The sequence below is a fragment of the Mastomys coucha genome, unplaced genomic scaffold (genome assembly GCF_008632895.1).
Source record: "Mastomys coucha isolate ucsf_1 unplaced genomic scaffold, UCSF_Mcou_1 pScaffold22, whole genome shotgun sequence".
Classification (NCBI taxonomy): domain Eukaryota; kingdom Metazoa; phylum Chordata; class Mammalia; order Rodentia; family Muridae; genus Mastomys; species Mastomys coucha.
Genome location: NW_022196905.1, coordinates 239,634,318 through 239,657,615, shown reverse-complemented (window position 1 = coordinate 239,657,615; position 23,298 = coordinate 239,634,318). Strand labels below are relative to the sequence as shown.

Here is a 23,298-nt window from a genome sequence, read left to right as displayed (position 1 = left end):
ACAATAAAGGAACCTCTGGTGGAATCACAATCCCAGACCTTAAGCTGTACTACAGAGCAATAGTGATTCAGGATTTGAAGGGATACAGTCCACCATAATTGGGCAAGTTTGGCCACAAGAGTGTAATGGAAAACATAGAGATAAATATTAGTACTTGATTCATGTTTTTCATTTTTTTGATTCAGACTCGGATGCCAGCATATAGAATGATGACATGCTCATTCTTTGTGCGTCTTTAGAAATACAACAAAATGTACCCAGAAGTATATCTTCTACATGATTCTAAAATGAGTCAGATTGACAAGATTGACTATAATGCAGGATATCTAACATAAGAAGCTTGCAAGAAACTATATGCCAGAATATCATGATATTTACTGTAGCTTAGACATGTGAATTCCTGCATCATAGACACCCGTCTTTCTTTTCATCTACTCTCTTTTATCCCCAGCTTCAGAGTTCAAGGTCAGCCTGGTCTACAGAAAGAGTTCCAGGACAGCCAGGGCTACACAGAGAAACCCTGTCTGAAAAACAAACAAACAAACAAACAAAGAAGACAAAACAAAACAAAAGAAAAAGGGGACTGCCTGGGCAGGGAGGTAGAGTGATTGGGTGGGTCTGGGAGCACCATCATAGAAGCAGGGGAGGGGGGAACAGACAGGGCATTTCTGGAGGGGAAACCAGGAAGGGGGATAATATTTAAAATGTAAATAAAGAAAATATTCAATAATAGAAAAGGAAAAATGCTTGACCATTTAAGCCCAGCAGACATGTTGTGCAGGGTGGGAATCTAGAAGATAAAGTATGGATCATTTAGTAGCTTTTTAGCATTACTAAAACTAATGTTCAGTTTGGTCCTGCACTTGACCTGCTAGCTTAAGGTCTTCTAATTACATAACTGCAAAGACTTGTTCCCTATTAAGAATATAAAGACATTGGCCAGTCACAAATATTCCTCCCTTCCCTTGATATGTTTTACATTTTTTCTCCCACAGTGTTCCTATATAGTCTATGCTCTTCTTTAACCTTAGAGATGTGCTTTCATTTCTAGCCATACAATTATATGCATCAGTGTTTCCTCTTTGAATTCCTTTTCAAGGAATCAGAATGTTATTATGATTGCAGCTCATATTTTTTAAGGCATTAGCAGTTTTTCTTTTGGTTTCTTTGATGAGCAGTGTTCTGGTAGACTAAACATGCATGCATGCATACATGCATACATACATACATACATACAAACATACATACACTCAGGCATATATAAGCCATAGACAATCAACAGTTTGAATTACATGTATAAAAGGAGAACACCACACAAAGTCAAAGAAAATAGTTTCATTAAAATCAAAGAAAATTTATCAGTTTCACAGAAAGATATCCATGCAGCACAAGAAATCTATTGATCACAAAATACACAATACCAAGAAAGATATTCTCTACCACAAAGTATATTTTAAACATAAAAACAAAAGGTCAGTATTTAAAAAGATACAAGAAAAAAAGATAAAGTCACTTATAAAGGTGAGTGCATGAGAAGTATTACCATTTTTTTATAGAAACATTTAAAGACAGGAAGGCATTGAAAGATGTATTTCATAGTATGAATGAAAACAATTGCTAACCAAGATTATTATAACTAGATAAACTATCTCTAGGGGAATACCAGGGCCAGGTAACAGGAGTGGGCCAGGGTGGGTTGGTGAACAAGGGGGAGGGGGAGGGAAAAGGGATTTTTGTTATTGTTGTTTTGCTTTTGTTTTTGTTTTTGTTTCTTTCCAGAGGGGAAACTGGGAAAGGAGATATCATATGACATGTAAATAAAGAAAATATCTAATAAAAAGTACATTAAAATTTCCATGGAAAATAACATTGAAGGAAAATATGGGAATCTGTATGCATTTTTTCTTACATGCTAGAAATATAACGTTACCCAACTGTATAGATCTCGGGCATGTGCACAAAAACCTCTATTGTATCATAGGGATAATTGCTCATCCATATTGATTGTTGCTGTATTTTAAAATATGTAAATGTACAATCAACATGCATTTCCTAGGAAATAGGATCACTCTAGATGTCCACCATAAGAATAACAGATAGTTAAAATGGAAATGTATACAATGTGACACTATTCAGCTATACAGAAAGGAGAAATTGTGAAACTTACAAGTAAATGAAAGATAGAAGTTTAAGAAATTTCCTGAATGATATAACTCATGCCCAGAAATGCAAATAGGACATGTATTTACTTATATGTGACACCTGAATTTAAATTTGTATGATTAACATATAATAATTGTAGATGCAAAGGAACTGTAATATGTCCATATATGGGCAAAGAAATGTTCTTTATGAGGGGTGACAAAATAATAATCACAGATAATATTATGAGGGAAAACAGAATAATGAGTGGAAGTTTTAAGAGAAGGTAATATAGACATGAGGTAGCTGGAGAGATATCTGACTATTTTATAAGCTTCTTAAAAGTTAAATTGGGATTCTCCTATACCACAGGATAATTCTGCTCCCCCAAATCATAGGCTATTAAATAATTAACAGGTATGGAATAGCCTCTATTAAATTTTTGTTTATGAATGTCCCTGTGGTTTCTTAAAATCATACAGGATATTGGCATTGCTCTTGGTTATTTATTAACCTTCTTGTTTATGATATTGTATACTATGATAATAAAAACTGAGGCCATCAAGGTAATTCTTACTAGAAGATTGTTTTGTTTTATGTTTTAAGGTTTGTTTGATTATTTGTTTTTGTTTTTTTCTTCAGTGATAGATAACTTCTTTCATAATGTTTAAAGATGTTTTGAAATATTCTCATGGAGAAATCCCATCAATAGTTTTACTCAGATGTGAACCCTTCAAGCTTCAGTGCTGAGCAATCTGGCAAGATAGGCCCCTTGCGGCATAGTGGACTATATGACTCTTAAACTGGGGAGGTGTGTTGTGCTATGATAGGGAACACACACCTGGTACGACTTATCTACCAACCCCTGACAGGGGAGCTTTTAGGCCATACTGCAATTATTTTGCTAAAGGGAATTACTATCAAACTTTCTTCTAAATATGTAACATTGTATCCAAAGGCTAGTGAAATTCTCAACTCCCATCTGAAAAGCTTTATTATGCATTTAATGGTGGTAGATACGCGCACGCGCGCGCGCGCGCGCGCGTGTGTGTGTGTGTGTGTGTGTGTGTGTGTGTGTCGCCTAGAAATGCAGTTTCCAACATTAGATTGCTTTGTGTAAGTTGTTCATAGATGTCTATACAATGAAAAAATTAGCGAACAACTGATTACTTAAAATAAATTATTTTTATTAACTGATACAAGGTTGTATGTTTATGCCCTATGTGCAATTACATACCAATAAGTACAGATTGGTATCTACATAAATAAGGAGATAAAGGAGTTGAAATAGATTTACATGAAAATTTTATAATAAAACCATTTTCTAATAGAAGAAGCTTTTTATATATTTTCAGATATATTTGTTGAGTATCTACTATTTGCAGGCTCTATGTCCAGCACAATACAAGTATAAATAAGACTTGATAAGCAACGAACTGTGACAATGTGGGATTAAGTTCTGGGACACAAACAAAGAAACCAAGCATGCATACTAAGGCTGTTAGACTTGTTTACAAATAGTATTTTCCCTTTATCTGTTGGCATTGTGTCATGAAGAATTTCTACAGTTAGGTACAAAAATCTCTTCTGAATTAGCCAAAGGCAAACACTCCATTGTACAAAGAAATTTCTCCACTCAACTTTCTAAGATTTAAGGATTCAATATTTTGAAAACCAGTGGACAAGTTTAAAGGATAAAGGGGATTGTACACAAAAATTTAGGTCCTTGAAAGTTATTATCAATCCTACAGCTATAGAAATTACTTTAGAAGAAACTGATTGGGAATAAATGGAGAAGTTGCCAATGGTATTTAGAATAGAGAACTTGTCCCTTGTAATAATGTCTCAAGATTCCTAAAACTATGCTGTTATTCTCCCCCAAGTTGCCATGACATAATTCAGAATTCTTCAATAAGTTCAATTAGCCAGTTCTCTAAAATAGTCTTGGAAAAAAATGATAATTTGTTACATTTCTCAAAAAAGGAAGCTGTGAGGTAATTTAAGAGTTTCAAATTGATTAAAACTACTTAATCAAAGTACATAATATCTGTGTTGTAATAAGTTGAATTGTCTTCCTTCTTAAAATGTAGAGTTTACCTTTATTAGTCATAAGTACAAATAAAAATAAACCATATTTCCTTATTGGTAAAACCTTGCTTTAGATAAGGAGTAAATACATGGTTGTTAGCCACTACATTCTCAATGTGTAGAGTCACAAAGGAATATTTGATGTAAAGTATATATTCATGAAATACAAATCTGGCTCTACACCTGACTACATTTGTTTAATTTTCTGTCTTTTGAACATCTTTATAGAAAACCATTTTTTATTATTTATTTTGATCATGGTCCTAAATTTTTATGATATTTATTTTTGCTTCTTGTCTGCTTCTATTTATCTAACACCATGTTGTTTCTCTCATTCTCATTAAAGGTTGATGATTTCTAAAGGAATAGATTATTGTCTCTGGTTACTTAGTGTCTCAGTCTTGTGTTTCTTCTTTTTCTGCTGTCTTTTTTCCTTTTTATATACTTAAATTCTATTTGCAATGAGCTAAATTTAAGTGACAATATTTAAAGAACTTAAGTGGTATGAAATGAATTAATCAGGACATCTAAATGGGCATTGTTAAACTTATTGTTTGTTCCTTTTGCCTGCCCCATTCTTTGTGGCACATATTTTTTTTTAAGGTAGGGCTTCTTGATTAACCCAGAATTCATTTATTCAGGTAGTTTAGTATACCACCTTGAAACCTTACATCCCTATTTCCAACACTCAGATGATGGTGTTATAGGTGTACGAGATTTTCATGATTTCTGGAGATCTTAATTCAAGTCTGTGGTAGTTTGAATGAGAATGGACCCCATAACCTTATGTATTTGAATGGTTGATTCCAAGGTGTTAAACTGTTTAGAATTAATTAGGAGATATGTCCCTATTGGAGGAAATGAGACACTGAGAGTAAGTTTTGAGGTTTCAAAGGTCCAGGCCAGGCTTAGTCTAGCCTTCTCTGCACTCAACTCACAGATAAATGTAAACACTCAGCTTCTGCTTTAGTATTGTGCCTACTTGCCTGCTTACATTCTCTTGATCATAGACTCATCCTCTGAAATTGTAAGCAAGCCCCTGATTAAATGCTTGCTTTTAAAAAGTAGTATCTCTTCACAACAATAGAACAATACATAAGACCATTCTTATGTTTATATGGTGAAGAATTTAACTTCTGTGGCAATTTTCTGACCCCTGATGATTATAATGTTTATTATTCCAATCTTGAGAAGTTGAGACAGTAAGAATAAAGTCATCTTTAGCTATATACAGGGATCCTTTTCAAAAGCAGAGGGAAAAAAACACATTGAATGTCATGAGAAAACAAGAGTCCACCAAGTATTTAACCAAATGCTGTATTCCATGATTATCATATAAGAGATTACTTTGATTCATGAAGGTTAACAGAGGTGAGAGGTTAAGAAGTGGGAATTGGTGATCTTTAAATGAAAAAGTTACATACACACATACATATTTATGCATTAATTTACTGTTTTTAAATAAGATCTATAGCTAATCTTTTATTTTAGTCTTATTGTAGATCCAACTTTGTCAAGCTATAAAGGAACTGATATTAATATCTATCATTAAATGACCTGGTATGTAATGTAAAGCAATGAACATATCTCAAGAAAGGCACCTGTACTATGTTTATCTCTGATATAAGTTAGGAGGAACAAGGCATTGCTATGGTGAAGGAATATAAGAAAGGAATCAGATTTTATTAAATTTTGGTGACCATATTTGTGGTGATATGAATTTCTATGAACATCACATAGAGAGCAAGCCTGTATACTCTTACTGTTTCCATGTTCCTCCACTGAATTCACTAAGCCAATGTACATCTGAGTTAAAGAAGTGATAGAACTTAGAGAGATACCCCAACAAAAGGCATGAAAAAATTTCATGCTGGGAAGAGTACCAGACAGACACCTGAATGTCAGGAAAATCTCAAATCTTTTTGAAAAAAAAAATTGGTTCTTTTCCAAGAATTCTACAGTGTCTTCTCAAAGTCTGAGGTCAGAGGTATACTTGGAGATATAGAAAGTAAAAATCTAAGGATCATGCCAAAAAGAAGCATTTCAAAATGTTGACATCCATGTGGCAAAGCACAGATTTTTTTTTCACATAGCAGCCTTGTAGATGTGAGAAACAGAAGAAAGATAGGCCATTCTTGTTACAGCTTATAGACAATGCCCTGTTCAATGCAGAGACAGAATCTGTCTTCAAAATTATTTCAGCCAGCAGTGAACTGACTCTTGCTCGACGTACCACAAACTCAACTTTCATTGCAAAAAAGCACATAAATCAAGTTAGCTTCAACAACAGAAGTCACAAAGGAAAAAGAAGCTTATACCTTACTGTTCTACATTATAAATACTTTAGTCCCCATTTCTTTTCTACACATACTTCCTCATGTAATAATAAAGTACATCATTTTACAAATACATCACATAGCATGTCAGGCAAAAAATAGATAAACTTCACTCAAATGCAAAGACATGGTAATAGAGAGATGTCAGAATTATAGCACTGGAATTTCACAATATAAGTGAGAAATAAATGATCCATGAGATATTAAGTAGCATGCATGAACAGAGAGAAACATTTTAGATACAGTCAAAAAAAGGGAGTACTTTAAAAGTGAAGACATGATACACCAAAAGTGAAAATGTCTTTGAATAATTGAGCATCATTTGGACACAACAGAGGCTGGGGCATTGGATCATTCTTTTAGTACACTGTAAAACATCACAAAGTTAGCAGCTTCAAACAAGGCATTTATTATTTCAAGGTCCCTTGTAGAAGGAGTGTGTTTTCAGCTTCCATAATTCTTTTGCTTGGAGATTCACCTGGACAACATCAGGGGCTCTTCTCTTAGAAATAAATAACTACCAAGTACCTTAAGATTGCCCACATTCTCCTTTCCTTACAACTAGAGGATTAATGGAAGTTTGTTTCTTCAAAGTATACATTGGGAATGGGTGAGGGGAACAGGTAGAGATGGAGGAAAAAAGGAAAGGGACTCTGACATAATGGTTATTGCAGACTTACATGTCACCAAAAACTTGATGGTTACCTGTAATACCTGTAGGACTGTTTTGCAATCTACTTTTTTTTTTTTTGGATTTTTTATTAGATATTTTCTTTATTTACATGTCATATGATTTCTCCTTACCCAGTTTCCCCTCCAAAAGACAAATACCCAAAAAACAACAACAAAAACAAACCCCTGTTCCCTCCTCCTCCCCCTGATTGCCACCCCACACTCTCCCGCTTACTGACCCTGGTATTCCCCTAACTGGGGCACAGAACCTTCACAGGGCCAAGGGCCTCTCCTCCCATTGATGACTGATTTGGCAATCCACTACTATACATATGCTGCCAGAGCCATCAAATCCCACCATGTGTATTCCTTGGTTGATGGTTTAGTCCCTGGGAGCTCTTAGGGTACTAGCTAGTTCATATTGTTGTCCATCCTAAGGGGCTGCAAACCCTTCAGCTCCTTTGGTCCTTTTTCTAACTGCTTCATTGGCAACCCTGTACTCAGTTCAAAGGATGGCTTCGAGCTTCTACTTCTGTTTAGTCAGGTACTATCAAAGCCTCTCAGGAGATAGCTATATCAGGCTGGAGTGCCCTTCCTTCAGTCTCTGCTCCATAGTTACTCTCTGCAACTCCTTCAGTGGATATTTTGATCCCTTTTTAAGAAGGAATGAAGTGTACACATTTTGGTCTTCTTTCTTCTTGATTTTCTTGTGGTTTGAGGATTGTACTTCGAGTATTCTGAACTTCTGGGCTAATACTCACATATCAGAGAGTGCATACCATGTGTGTGCTTTTGTGATTGGGTTACCTACCTCAGGATGATATTCTCCAGATCCATCCATTTCCCTAAGAATTTCATAAATTTATTGTTTTTAATAGCTGAGTAGTACTCCATTGTGTAAATGTACCACAATTTCTGTATCCACTCCTCTGTTGAGGGACATCTGGGTTGTTTCCAGGTTCTGGCTATTATAAATAAGGCTGCTATGAACATGGTGGAGCACGTGTCCTTGTTACATGTTGCAGTATTTTTTGGGTATATGCCCAGGAGTGGTATAGCCGGGTCCTCTGGTAGTACTATGTCCAATTTCCGGATGAACCACCAAACTGATTTCCAGAGTGGTTGTATCAGTTTGCAATCCCACCAGCAATGAAGGAGTGTTCCTCTTTCTCCACAACCTCACCAGCATCTGCTGTCACCTGAGTTTTTTATCCTAGCCATTCTGACTGGTGTGAGGTGAAATCTCAGGGTTGTTTTGATTTACGTTTCCCTGATGACTAAGGATGTTGAATATTTCTTTAGGTGCTTCTCAGCCATTCAGTATTCAACATTTGAGAATTCTTCGTTTAGCTCTATACCCCACTTTTTCATAGGATTATTTGGTTCTCTTGAGTCTATCTTCTTGAGTTCTTTGTATACATTGGATATTAGCTCTCAATCAGATAAAGGATTGTTAAAGATCTTTTCCCAATTTGTTGGTTGCTGTTTTGTCATATTGAGAGTGTATTTTGCCTTACAGAAGCTTTGCAACTTTATGAGGTCCCATTTGTCAATTCTTAATCTTAGAGCATAAGCTATTAGTGTTCTGTTCAGGAAAATATCCCCTGTGCCCATGTACTCGAGGATCTTCCCCACTTTCTTTTCTATTAGTTTCAGTGTATCTGGTTTGATGTGGAGGTCCTTGATCCATGTGAACTTGAGCTTTGAACAAGGAGATAGGAATGGATCCATTTGCATTCTTCTACATGCTAACCGCCAGTTGAGCCTGCACCATTTGTTGAAAATGCTGTCTTTTTTCCACTTTATAATTTTAGCACCTTTGTCAAAGATCAAGTGACCATAGGTGTGTGGTTTCATTTCTGGGTCTTCAGTTCTGTTCCATTGGTCTACCTGCCTGTAAGTATACCAATACCATGCAGTTTTTATCACAATTACTCTGTAGTACAGCTTAAGGTCAGGGATGTTGATTCCACCACAGGTTCTTTATTGTTGAGGATAGTTTTGGCTGTCCTGGTTTTTTTGTTATTCTAGGTCAATTTGCAAATTGCTCTTTCTAAGTCTATGAAGAGTTAAATTGGAATTTTGATGGGGATTGCATTGAATCTATAGATTGCCTTCTGCAAGATGGCCATTTTTACTATATTAATCCCACGAGCATAGGAGATCTTTCCATCTTCTGAGATCTTCAGTTTCCTTCATCAGAAACTTGAAGTTCTTGTCAATCTGATCTTTTACTTGCTTAGTTAGAGTTACACCAAGGTATTTTATATTATTTGTAACAATTATGAAGGGCGTTGTTCTTCTAATTTCTTTCTCAGGCTGTTTATCCTATGTGTAGAAAAGGGTGCTGATTTGCTTGAGTTAATTTTATATCCAGGTACTTTTCTGAAGTTTTTTATCAGGATTGGGAGCTCTCTGGTGGAAATTTTGGGGTCACTTAAGTATACTATCATATCATCATCAAATAGTGATAATTTGACTTCTTCCTTTCCAATTTATATCCCCTTGATCTCCTTTTGTTGTCTAATTGCTCTGGCTAGGACTTCAAGTACAATATTGAATAGGTAGGGAGAGAGTGAGCAGCCTTGTCTAGTCCCTGATTTTAGTGGGTTTCCTTCAAGTTTCTCTCCATTTAGTTAAATGTTGGCAACTGGTTTGCTGTATATTGCTTTTACTGTGTTTAAGTATGGGCCTTGAATTCCTGATGATTCCAAGACTTTTATCATGAAGGGATGTTGAATTTTGTCAAATGCTTTCTCAGCATCTAATGAGATGATCATTTGTTTTTTTTTTCTTTGAGTTTGTTTATATAGTGAATTATGTGGATAAATTGCCATATATTGAACCATCCCTGCATCTCTGGGATGAAACCTACTTGATCATGGTGGATGATGGTTTTGATGTGTTCTTTGATTCAGTTTGCAAGAATTTTATCTAGTATTTTTGCATTGATATTCATAAAGGAAACTGATCTGAAGTTTTCTTTCATTTTTAGGTCTTTGTGTGGTTTAGGTATAAGAGTAATTATGGCTTCATAGAACAAATTAGGTGGAGTACCTTCTGTTTCTATTTTGTGGAATAGTTTGAAGAGTATTGGTATTAGGTCTTCTTTGAAGGTTTGTTAAAACTCTGCACTAAACCCATCTGGTTCTTGGTGTTTTTTTTTTTTTTTTTTTTGGTTGGGAGACTATTAATGACAGTTTCTATTTCATTAACAGATATGGGACTGTTTAGGTCGTTGATCTGGTCTTGATTTAACTTTGGTATCTGGTATCTGTCTAGAAAATTGTCCATTTCATGCAGGTTTTCCAGTTTTATTGAGTATATGCTTTTGTAGTAAGATCTTATGATTTTTTGGATTTCCACAGTATCTGTTGTTATGTCTCCCTTTTCATTTCTGATCTTGTTAATTAAGATACTGTCTCTGTGCCCTCTAGTTAGTTTGGCTAAGGGTTTATCTATTTTGTTGATTTTTCTCAAAGAACCAGCTCCTGGTTTAGTTGGTTCTTTGTATAGTTCTTTTTGTTTCTATTTGGTTGATTTCAGCCCTGAGTTTGATTATTTCCTGCCTTTGACTCCTCTTGGGTTAATTTTCTTCTTTTTGTTCTAGAGCTTTTAGATGTGCTGTCAAATTACTGGTGTATGCTCTCTCCAGTTTCTTTTTGGAGGCACTTAAAGCTATTAGTTTTCCTCTTAGGACTGCTTTCATTGTGTCCCATAAGTTTGGGTATGCTGTGGCTTCATTTTCATTAAACTCTAGTAAATCTTTAATTTCTTTCTTTATTTTTTCATTGACCAAGTTATTATTGAGTAGTGTGTTGTTAAGCTTCCTTGTTTATGTGTGCATTCTATTGTTTATGTTTTTATTGAGAAGCAGCCTTAGTCCATGGTGATCTGATAGGATACAAGGAATTATTTCAATCTTCTTGTATCTGTTGAGGCCTGAATTGTGACTAATTATATGGTCAGTTTTGGAGAAGGTAGCATGAGGTCCTGAGAAGAAGGTATATGCTTTTGTTTTAGGATAAAAGTTCTATAGATATCTGTTAAATCCTTCTGTTTCATATCTTTTGTTAGTCTTACTGTGTCTTTGTTTAGTTTCTGTTTCCAGGATCTGTCCATTGCAGAGAGTGGTGTACTGCAATCTCCCACTATTTTTGTGCGTGGTGCAATGTGCGCTTTGAGCTTTAGTAAAGTTTCTTTTATCTATGTAGATGCCCTTTGATTTGGAGCATATAGGTTCAGAATTGAGAGTTCATCTTGGTAGATTATACCTTTGATGAATATGAAGTGTCCCTCATCTTTTTTGATCACTTTAGGGTGAATGTTGATTTTATTTGATATTAGAATGGCTATTCTAGCTGTTTTCCAGTCTTTTATTCTGAGGTAGTGTCTGTCTTTGTCACTGAGGTGGGTTTCCTGTATGCAACAAAATGTTGGATCCTGTTTAAATACACATCCCGATAGTCTTTATCTTTTTATTGGAGAATTGAGTCCATTGATAATAATAGATATTAAGGAAAATAATTGTTGCTTCTTGTTATTTTTGTTGTTTGAGTTGGAATTCCCTTCATGTGGCTATCTTCTTTCAGTTTTGTTGGAAGATTACATTTTTACTTTTTCAGAGATGTAGTTCCTCTCCTCGTGTTGGAGTTTTCCATTTATTACCCTTTGAAGGGTAATTTGAGGAAATATACTGTGTGAATTTGGTTTTTTCATGGAATACTTTGGTTTCTCCATCTATGGTAATTGATAGTTTTGCTGGGTATGGCTGGCATTTGTGTTTTCTTAGGGTCTGTATGACATCTGCCCAGAATCTTCTAGCTTTCATAGTCTCTGGTGAGAAGTCTGGTATAATTCTGATTGGCCTGCCTTTATATGTTACTTAACCTTTTTCCTTTACTGCTTTTAGTATTCTTTCTTTGTTTTGTACATTTGGTGTTTTGACTTTTATGTGACAGGTGGAATTTCTTTTCTGGTCTAGTCTATTTGGAGTTCTATAGACTTCTTGTATGTTCACATGTATCTATTTCTTTAGGTTATGGAAGTTTTCTTCTATAATTTTGTTGAATTTAATCCTGGCCCTTTAAGTTGGAGGTCTTCACTCTCTTCTATTCCTATTATCCTTAGGTTTGGTCTTCTCATTTTATCCTGGACTTCTTGGATGTTTTGGGTCAGGAACTTTTTTCATTTTACATTTTCTTTGACTGTTGTGTCATTGTTTTCTATGGTATCTTCTGTGCCTGAGATTCTTTCTTTTATTTCTTGTATTCTGTTGGTGATGCTTGCATCTATGTTTCCTGACTTCTTTCCTAAGATTTCTAACTCCAGAGTTGTCTCTCTTTGTGATTTCTTAATGGTTTCTACTTCTATTTTTAGGTCCCAGATGGTTTTGCTCAATTCCTTCACCTGCTTTTTTTTTTCTTTCCTGTAATTCCTTAAGGAATTTTTGTGTTTCCTCTGTAATGTCTTCTACTTGTTTACTCATAATCTCCTCTAATTCTTTAAGGGATTTGTGTGTGTGTGTGTGTCCTCTTTAAGGGCTTTTACCTCTTTACCTGTGTTCTCCTGTATTTCTTTAAGGGAGTTATTCATGTTCTTCTTAAATTCCTCTAGCATCATCATAAGATATGATTTTTAGATCCAAATCTTGCTCCTCCAGTGTTTTGGAATATCCAGGACTTGTTGTGGTGAGAGTACTAGGTTCTGATGAAGCCATGTAGTCTTGGTTTCTGTTGATAAGATTCTTGCATTTGCCTTTTGCCATCTGTTGATCTCTGGTGTTAGATGTTCTTGCTGTCTCTGACTAGAGCTTTTTCCTCCTGTTGGTCTGTAAGCCTGTATCAGCACTTCTGGGAGATCAGCTCTCTTCTGGTAAAACCCTAGTGCAGATGAGTATATATCAGTTGTCAGTCCTGAGTCCTGGGGTCAGAACACACCCTGTAGACAAGATCTCCACTTGCAGGAAAGGTGCAAAGAGGGCTGTGGATCTGTTGTCCCTCCTAGGTGTGGTCTGAAGTAGAAAAGATCCTGACCAGGCTGCCCTGCCACTTGTGAGGCCTGTGTCTCCTGGCTGGTCCTGCCTTATAAAGTCACCTGAGTCCCTGGTTTAAAGCACTCCCTGAAGGCAGGCTCTCAGCTTGCAGGGAACAGGCAGAGAGGGCTGTAGATCCACAGCTGTCACTCCTAAGTGTAGATGGAGGTTGAGAGGATCCTGTCCCAGTTGCCCTGCCACTTATGAGGCCTGAGCCTCCCATCTGGTCCCGTCTTAGAAAGTTAACGACAATCTACTTTTAAACATTCAATTTCTCTTCTTGCCCACAACCCATCAGAGGTAGTAAAAGAGAAAATTTATTAGAATGTGGGAGAAGTGGACCTGCTGCGTCCCTTAGCAAACACTGAATATGACTCAGCAGCTGAAGACCAGTCTTCTAGGTAGGCAGACACCAGGCACAAACCAGTAGTTTCTGTCCAGTCCTCTAGGTAGGCAGACACCTCACATGAGCCAGCAGCTTCAATCTAGTGCTCTCGGCAGTCAGACACCATGCAGAAAGCATCAGTCCAGTCCTCTAGGCAGGCAGATACCTCACAAGAAGCTTGAGTTCAATTCTGAAAAAATTGCAAGGCTTGCCTACTTGCCTGAGGCAAGGCCAATGCTGTAGGTACCTCACAGTCACTTCTGTGGAGAGTTTCTCTCAAGAGCAGAACTCAGCAATGTTATATAGGGTGAATCAATACATATGTGTCATTAATGAAGAATAGTGAGGTGTAGGTAACCAAACCAATGCTCAATGTTTATCTCACACTCTCTATGGTCATATCTACACTCCTTCATCATGTGTCCTTCCACGAGTTTTGCTATATCAAAACCTTCTTTAACCTGTGTCTATTTCAGGAAAAGATTTGTATATGTCTTCCCTAAGAAAACATCCTTTCATCTTTGTGTCCCAGTAAAACACCATTTGACATAATTGACTTTACAAACAAGCAAGAAGTTTCCACTTCATATTACACTTTTGCTCAAGGCCTGGAAAAAGAGAATGAGATGACAGTGGAACTGTCAAAAGAAGGAACTATTGGACTGTGCTTCAGCTCTTCACCTAATTAACGAGCTAATGTAAAGGTAAGTTAAAAAATATCCAAATTGAAATTGAGAAGAATATTTTACCATCCAATAAGCAGTATTAAATTATCTAGACAATACAAACATAAAACTCCTACATGAGAAGCAAGAAGGAAGGATCTGTAGAAATCTTTAGGGGATAATAGCCAGAATATTAAAATTCTGATAAAGTTGGAAAACAAACACAGCAGCCACTAAAACCTCAGCAAATATTACTTAAGATGAACACAAAGATAAAGGAAGCTAGTTACCTTATCTATACTATTCTAAGAGAAATTATCAAATAAAGATATAGATAAAATTGAAATTGACCAGAGGGTGAGAAGTGACATTTTAATCAGCTACCCTGTGATTATGTATGATATTTGTGTGATCATTAGCAGAGAGAATGTAGGCCAGAAGACAATAGAGGACAATTTTCAAAGTCCTGAATAAATAAAAAGCATTGGGATCTAGAATCCTGTAGGAAAGGAAAATATGCTTCAAACTTGCATGTGAAATAAAGACGTAGTGAGACTCACCAAAGTTGTGAGACTTTGTCTTGAATTGGAATAAATGAAAAGCATCATTAATCTTAAGTGAGATGCTATCAGAATTTAACCATATGATGCAATATGAATTGAGGAACATCAAAAGGAGAATTATATTACTAAATGTAGAAGATATTTATGCACATTTAAACTTTATTCAGTGCTCATTGCCTGTAAAGACAAAAGCAATGCCTGCCTCCAGGGCCATTGCTGGTGGGGCTTCTGTGTCACATGTGTGTCAATAAGTGGTGGAGAAGAAATTTTGTCTACTATGCTTAGTGTTCTGTTCTATGAACTTCGGAATGATTAGTAGTGAAACAATCCCTGATAAAAGTGTTGGGGCAGCCCTGATTGTGGAGTTTGCAGGTGATTGGGCCACAAGGACATGAGCATAGGAAACCCTGTCCTACCTCTTTTCTCTTGGGAGGTGGTGAAGATTCCCAAGATTCTTGGGGAAGATTCTTGGGAAGGTGAGACCTTCCTTACCTTCCCTGTGGCAGGCAGAAGGGTTGGGAAGCCCCGCTACTTAAGGATACAGTCTGCCATGTGAGCATAGTTTCTCTGAGCTCAGCACAAAATGGAGCACTCTTTTTTTCCAACAGTACTTTCCCTTTTCTCACTGGTTCTGGGGAGCCTTGTGTGCAGCTGCACCAGAACACCCTGAGAGAAAATATGGAGTGAGGAAAAACACAGGAAAGCTTGTCCCAAGGAGCCATGACAGCTGGAGAACTGTCCCTGCCCCTCACCTGCTACATCACTCAAGAGAGCAAGCCTGTACCTCATCTGGGAAGAAAAGTAGAGCTGATGCTGAAGGCAGAGTGAGCGGGTGAGCTGACCCTGAGTATGTGTTCATGGAATAGTTGGCCCTGTGATGGCATGGTCAAGTGAGAGATGCTTTCCCCCACCCTAGCCCCTTACCACCTACAGCAGGCAAGAGAGCTGGCCCTAGAGTCATGAGATTCAGAGAGCTAGCCCTGCCTCTCACTTATGGCAGCACTCGGGGGAGCTTGCCCTTATCTGGGTATCACAGTAGAGCTGGCCCTGGAAGTGGAGTTTGCAGGTGAGCTACTCAGAAATCATGAGTGTAAAAAAGAGCAGGCCCTGCCTCTTGTCTGGTGGGAGGTAGAGAGGACTATGTGCCAAAGATGCATATTTTAATACCAGTAGAGCCAACAATCTCAGGCACTTACCACAACTATAAACAGCAAGAGGAAATAGATGTGAAAACATAATACACTGTATACAATGAAATATTATTCAGTTGTTAAGAAAAATTAAATTATAAGGTTTCCAGACAAATGGATAGAGCTAGAAGATAATCATCCTGATTGATGTAACCTAGACCCCAAATGCCAAGTAATCTGTTTGTTCATACATGTGCATGTTAACATTAAAATATTTTATATGTGTATAATTATCTCAGTAAGCACAGAACTTAAGTCCCTAGTAAGAGAGCAAACTGGAGGTTGAGTTCTCCCCAAGGAAGTAGAGTATGTCTTTGTGGAGGCAGAAGGTAGAAACTTGAGAATTAGATAGGGAGAAGTGATGGGAGAGAAGGGTAAAGGAAGGCAAATGGCGGGACAAGCAACATTAATGCCATTTGAGGGGACATATGGAAATTTACCACTGTAGAAGCTTACAAAAATATACACACATATGAGAAGAATCTAAAGTGGAGTTTAGATTTACATTTAGTTAGATTTAGTGGCAATGCTCCACTAGACATCTTATACCAGGAATGGTTGCATCTTCTTGAATCATTGGCCAAAGAAGTTCTATTGGAAACCTCCCAAGCAGCATAACCTCTTGTCAAGGCTGTTGCTTTTATCTCTGGCCTGTTTTAAGGCCCTATAGCTGAAGACATCACTTACACAATTTATTAAACATAGAGAAGTCAATTCGGTGCCTAACAAGCATCTTCAACACTTATTTTACAATTATGTCAGTAACAAAGCCAAATGTTAAAGTACCAGACATTTTTAGTTATTTGCACTGAGGAACTTTCAGATGCTTTTCAGGTGTATACCTTCCTGTTGTACTTTCATGGAGAAGCTAGGCAGAGAGACGAGAATGAGGAGGTAGAAGAGGAATAGAAAATGTATGTTTTACTCTTCATCTGAGTGAGTCCATTAGGACTAGATTCTGTCATTCTCATTTATCCTTGAAAACTACCTATAAATTCCATCGAAGAACACCATAATTGCTTATCCACTACAAAATGATCAGCCTTGAAAACATATATAGAAGTACCATTATACATGTTTTATATATATTTTTACATATAATATATATTTTAGAATTTATATATAATTTCATTATATATTATACCATTAATTATATATCACCTATTTTACTTAATAAAACAGTGGGTGTTTATGTAATTCATTAACAATTTAATTACTAAATACAATTATATAATTAATAATATATTATAAAATATATGTATATATGCATATATACATGTAACAACAGTTAATAAAAAGAGAGGTCATGTGCTTGAGAGAGCACAAGAAAAATATATAGAAGTTTTTGGAAGGAGGAGAGGAAAATAGGAGATTATATGATTATATAATCTCAAAAGTAACAGTAATAACCATAATAATGTGTTCCATTTCAAATTTGTTGACATTTGAGGTTAAAGCATAGCACAATTGTATGACATAATTTCTTTGAAATGATTGGGAAGAGGTGGCCAAGACCTGATGTAACGTTGGAAAATGATGAATTGTGCTCTTTTAATTGGAAACAATAAATCTAGAATAAAAAGTATCTTATACTGAAGACATAAACTTAACATGTTGTCTTTCTTCCTTTTTATGTCACCTTTCTAACAGTTGCTAATAATTTTATGTCATGTATTAGAATTTATGACAGATAATATCATATACAGAAGATATTTTATAGCAATTAGAACTTCTAATGTGTCCTTGTATACACAGTAGCCACTTCATGAATGGTAGTTAATACACTGTTGAAATAATTTACCTAGCTAATGGCATGCTGAGCACACACTATACATACCTTGTTTCCTGCCTTTTACACTGATATTAGAATGTTTCTGGGTTTTGAGTTGTCAATATTAAAAATGTGTTTTACATCAGGTGGCTCCCTATAACTAGAATGAAAGTGTATCTAATGATTTTCTCTTTTCATACATTCAAGTCATACCAAGTTTCAGTCTCATTCAGCAAGTGCACTTGTTGAAATCCTACCTCTGAGCATTTCAGTGTAAAGTGAAAGAAAGGGTCTCAATGAGAGAAGATGCACCTAGCTCTCTAGAGACTTGAGGCCCCAGGAAGTGGCGAGGTCTGGTAGGGTGAGGATGGGAGGTAGGGACATCCTCTTGGAGACAGGGGCAAGGAAGAGGAATGGGATGGGGAGTGGTCGGGGCAGGGTAGACCAGGAGGGGGATAAAGTCTGGATTATAAAAAAGGATTAAAGAATAAAAAAAATAAAAAACAAAGGTAGGACCGAGTGAGGAATTCTTGTGAAAGATATGTTTCAAAATAGTAGACTTAACAGGAATTTCAACTGTTTCTTCAAAAAATCAACCTAACTATCCTTTATGGCAAAATTCTTGCTAATCCCTTACTTTTTGCCATACTTCAACCACTATAGCACTTCATTCTCCAGTTCCCACATAAATTACTGTTTCTGTACTTTCTTTTTCCTTTCAATGTAGATCGAAGGTTTCATCCACAAACCAACGTGCATGTTGTTGAACTGCCACACTGGAAGTGAACAATATGATAGCCCCTCTGGGTTCACAATGGAGTTGTTATGGTATTGTGGAGAAGTGTCACTGAAAAGGTAACCAGTTTGTAAATATTTGGTAGTAAAATATTTTCTCCCGTTCTGTGGGTCAGGCTGTCATTTACTTGGTGGTGTCCTCTGAACCACAAGTTCTAATTTTAAGAAAATGCCATGGGCCATTTTTTTTTTTTTGATTTCACATGATTTGGTGTTCTCAGAGACAATTTGCCAAATTCAAGATTACAAAATTTATTTGCCTAGATATAATATTTATATTTCTTATCTATTTTGAGGATTTTAAAAAAACATTTTGAGGCAATGTTTTCACTTTACTTTTCTTCATATGGTGACATTTGTTAAAAAGATATATTTTCTTTTTCAAGACTTAGTACCATATAAAATATTTTCAGTGTACATGGACTTAATTGTGTGCAGAAATTTTGCAACCACACTGAGAATGTCTGTTCTCTTTCTAGTACTTTATTGTTCAACTACTACTGATCAGTAGCAGGTTTTGAAATAGTGAACCCACAAGCCTCTATTGTTATCCTAACTCCAATAATTTTACCCTTTTCGGGTTCTTTCCAAATGAACTGGAATACTGATATATACTTCAAATCCCAAGAAGAAGGAAACTGAGGCAAAAGGAACAGGTTATCAAACCTATGTGAAGACATCCTTTCTCCAACATGAGTTCTTCCTAAACAAATGATAAATAAACCGGGCAGTGCTATGGCATGCCTTTAATCCCAGCACTTTGGGAAGCAGAGGCAGGAGGATTTCTGAGTTTGAGGCCAGCTTGGTCCACAAAGTGAGTTCCAGGACAGCCAGGGCTATACAGAGAAACCCTGTCTCAACCCCTGCCCCCCCTCCAAAAAAAAAAAAAGAAATGATAAGTACATTTTCTCAATTTCATTTTGAATATTCATGTAAATATATAAAAATAAGATTCATTTTGTGTACTGATTTTGTCATAAAAATCTAGCTGAATATATAAATCAAGCTTAAATGTGTTTAACAGATTCATCCAGCATTTCTATAACAAAGATCAAACCATGTGCAGTTAGGAATAGTTTCATGCCTTGCCTTTTAATAAATGTTTTATTGTTTATTTACCTTATCTAACAGATATTATGTATTTGACATTGAATCTCATATATAGGTGTTCCTTATTTTATATTATTTTTTCTTTCTTGCTCTTATGTAATTGTTCTAGCTATAACCTGAGTACAAGTGGCAAGAATATTTGTCTACCTGGTCCTTATCTCTAAGAAGAAACTACAAATATTGACTGTAGGTCTGCTGCAAATGCTGTTGGGAATATTAGGGAAATTCCTTTCTTTTCCTTTTGTGCTGCATATTTATATCATAAAGGAATGCTGGGTGCTTCTTACTATTGAGATATTTTCTTCTACTAACACGGCATATTGAACTAATTTGTTTTTCCATAGTAATGAGCACTTGCTTCTGGTGTTTGATATGTTTTACATGCTACTGGGCAGATTCTGGTGGCATAATGGATACTAATTTGTTTTCTTCATGTGATCCCTTTGTTTGGTTGAGATACTGGGTTGAAGTTGACATCAGGAGTGCACTGCGATAAATTTCTTCCTCCACCCTTTGGAAGAGTTTAGTAACGCTGATGTTATTTCCTCTTTGAAGGTCTGGAGGAATGTAGGGGAGAAAACTTGTACCTATGATACAAGTTTGAAAGGATTCATATTGCCTTTCATTAGCATGATCTCCAGACAAGAAAAATCATGGGGAAAATTCTAACCAACAGCAACAATTTTCATTTCGGTGTGATGTTCTGCAGACTTGTAGAAATCAAAGTAATTCATTCTATTTTTTTTCTTACATCTGAGTTTTAAGTTTTGTGTAATTTTTCTTGCTTCTACTCCAAAATTTCATTTCTCATATTTATGAGAAGATATGTGGAATTTCTATACACTATTCTGAATATGTAATAAAAGCATTCATATTCTAACCTATTTCATGGATGTTAAGATTTTGTTGCTTTGACTTCAGTGAGATTATGTTAAACTATGTAGCAGTGTTGCAGAACTTAAATTATGCTTGGTTAAATGAAATATTTGCTATTCACCGATTATGGCATGAACATTCTTTACATTTACTAGAGTTTTATTAATAGTCCTTGTGATTGTAACATATGTATATACATATATATATATGCACACACACATATATGTGTATATGTGTATATATATATATACATGTGTATATACACATATACACATATTTCTTCAGGTGAGATTTGTTTATCTTACTATATTCTATACACTAATTAATTAAAATCACCAAAGAAGATCCACAGTTGAGACTCCATCCAGGTACCTTGCCATGGACTGGGGTTTCTTACCGGGTCCCTTGTTCCGCAGGACGATGGGTTCTGGCCGGGTGTGCATGGGATTCGGCTTTGACAAACAGACTCAACACAAGTAGTATGAGATCTGAGTGTATTTCTCAAAACTGGCATGAGGCTTTTACAATCATTGCAAAAGAGAGATGAAAAATCTGGCAGCTCAGTACGAGGTACACTAGGTCTAAAACAGCAGCCACTGGACTGGTGCAGCACCCCAGGGCTCCGAGCATGCTTGGACGGCATGGGCTGCGCCAGAGTCCGGGAGGATGCGGGTGCGCCAGCCAGGAGGGTAGAAGCTTGAATCTTGAATCCTCAATGCTGAATGCTCGAATCTCAAATGCTCAATCTCTTGAATCTCAACTGATGCTGCACCCCCCCGGGCCCAAGCCTCTGGGCCCACGGGGCTACAGACTGCATGAATCTTAAGTCCTAGTCCACCTAAGTTCTGGTTCTAGTCCAAGTGCGAGCGAGTCCGAATTCTGAATGCAGACTGCTGCATCTAGAATGCTGAAAGAGGCAGACAGTCTCTCACACACACACTCTCTGCTCAAGGTCTCGCCCATCCTAGGTAAAACGCCCACTACGCTGAATGCAGACTGCTGCATCTAGAATGCTGAATGCTGCAGACTGTCTCTCACACACTCTCTGCTCAAGGTCTCGCCCATCCTAGGTAAAAGGCCCACTATGCTAATCTTTTGGGGAAGTAGAGACAGTCTTGCTAATTCCTAGGAGTGATTCAGCTGTAGTACATGACTGAGAATGAGGATTTTACTTGACCTTGTCCTGGGATAAGTCTCTCATTCTGCGAGCTTCAGTGCCCTTCCCACAATGCTGGAGGCAATTAGTTTGGATGGCTTAACATTCCAAGCCAGGTTTTGACTAGGACATTGGAACATTGGTGAAGACAGAGAGCAATGTCCAAATTTTCTTTTTCTAGCTGTTAAAAAATGATATCTTGGTGGGCCCCTAGCACACAAGTATGAGGACATATCTGAGCTACCTCTGAGTTTGGGAGTTTGGGGTGTACTGCCATCACGCAAAGCCTGCGTGGCAGTACCTGTCTCCTCTCTATGGTCCCCATCTCTGAAAGTTTATTTTGGGGAGAGTTCTCTATTTGGTATATACCTATTTCTGTTTTCTTCTCTGGATAATGGGTGTTTACTTATGTTTTTAGACAAGCGTTGCACTCAACTTTAGCAATTTAAGCAAATGGCTCGCAACAGTTTTCTTTGATTGCTGTATTATATTTTCCAGTGTATTATGGAAACTTTACCAAGCCTGATGGAGACTCAACAAAGTAGTGCAAACAGAAGTGAAATACATTCTAGTTGGCTCACAGAACGTTTTCTCTGCATGTCACAAAAAGTAGAAAATGTGTTAGTCATCACTTAGGAAATGAGTGAAAACACATCCTGTAACAATAAGAGAAGAGAAGCCCAGGGAACGCAGACAGTCAAATGCAAATGATCCCAATGTGTAAAATATCAATAGGATGAAGGGAAAGTGCTGCATTTTATGGAACTTGCATATTTCACAGAAAGGGGCTCTGTAGACTATTTTCTGACACCAGGGGGTTCCCCAGTAATGGTCACAGATTCACATATCAAGTGTGTGTATGTGTGTGTGTGTGTGTTTGTGTGTGTGCATTTGTGTATGTGTGGCTTCTTTCAACTCCATCTACCTCCAATTAATTTGGATTTTCTTAGAAAATATCTAAAAGTACAAAGTTTAAGCAAGTTACTTGGGTTTTTCTTTACTCATTTTCTAGGCCACACCCTTTTATCTTTAGCTCACTCTTTCACATAGATATCTTTAATATCCTCTAAGATTCATGTCATACCCTTTGCTGGTTATGTGGCAACAAATATGTTCTCTTGTACCATTAAGCTCATATTTTTTTAATCTTTTTATCTTTGATATTATAATGTAATTATATCATGTCTACATCTTTTCTGTCACCAAAGAATGCCACAGACCACTGTTTGCTGTCTTTTACATTCATGGCCTCTTTTTCACTGTTCATAGTTACATCTACATGAGGAAGGACATATGTAATTTGCAGGGCAGGAGTCATAGCCCTATGTAGCTATAAGTGAACAATTAAAATCGAGCCAGGTGAGTGAATATTAGAATTTTATTTATATTTCCATTATTTTAAATATTACAAGTGCCCAGAGAGTACTGTTGAAGGAAACAAACTTCCCTAGATTTATCATAATCTACGTTTTGAGTCCTATCCTGAACTGCTTGGCAACCTAACATTCAGCTAAG

General features: G+C 36.6%; 1 long non-coding RNA gene and 1 other non-coding gene across 2 annotated transcripts; both read left to right on the top strand.

The window, feature by feature from the left end:
- Positions 1-4,053: 4,053 nt before the first annotated feature.
- On the top strand, positions 4,054-23,138 carry LOC116067997. The gene is made up of 5 exons (XR_004109394.1): positions 4,054-4,136; positions 14,134-14,361; positions 15,494-15,717; positions 18,574-18,701; positions 23,053-23,138. It is a non-coding gene; the product is annotated as an uncharacterized LOC116067997 (long non-coding RNA).
- Positions 15,083-15,213, top strand: LOC116071844. Its single transcript, XR_004111198.1, has one exon. It is a non-coding gene; the product is annotated as a small nucleolar RNA SNORA17 (small nucleolar RNA).
- Positions 23,139-23,298: the final 160 nt, after the last annotated feature.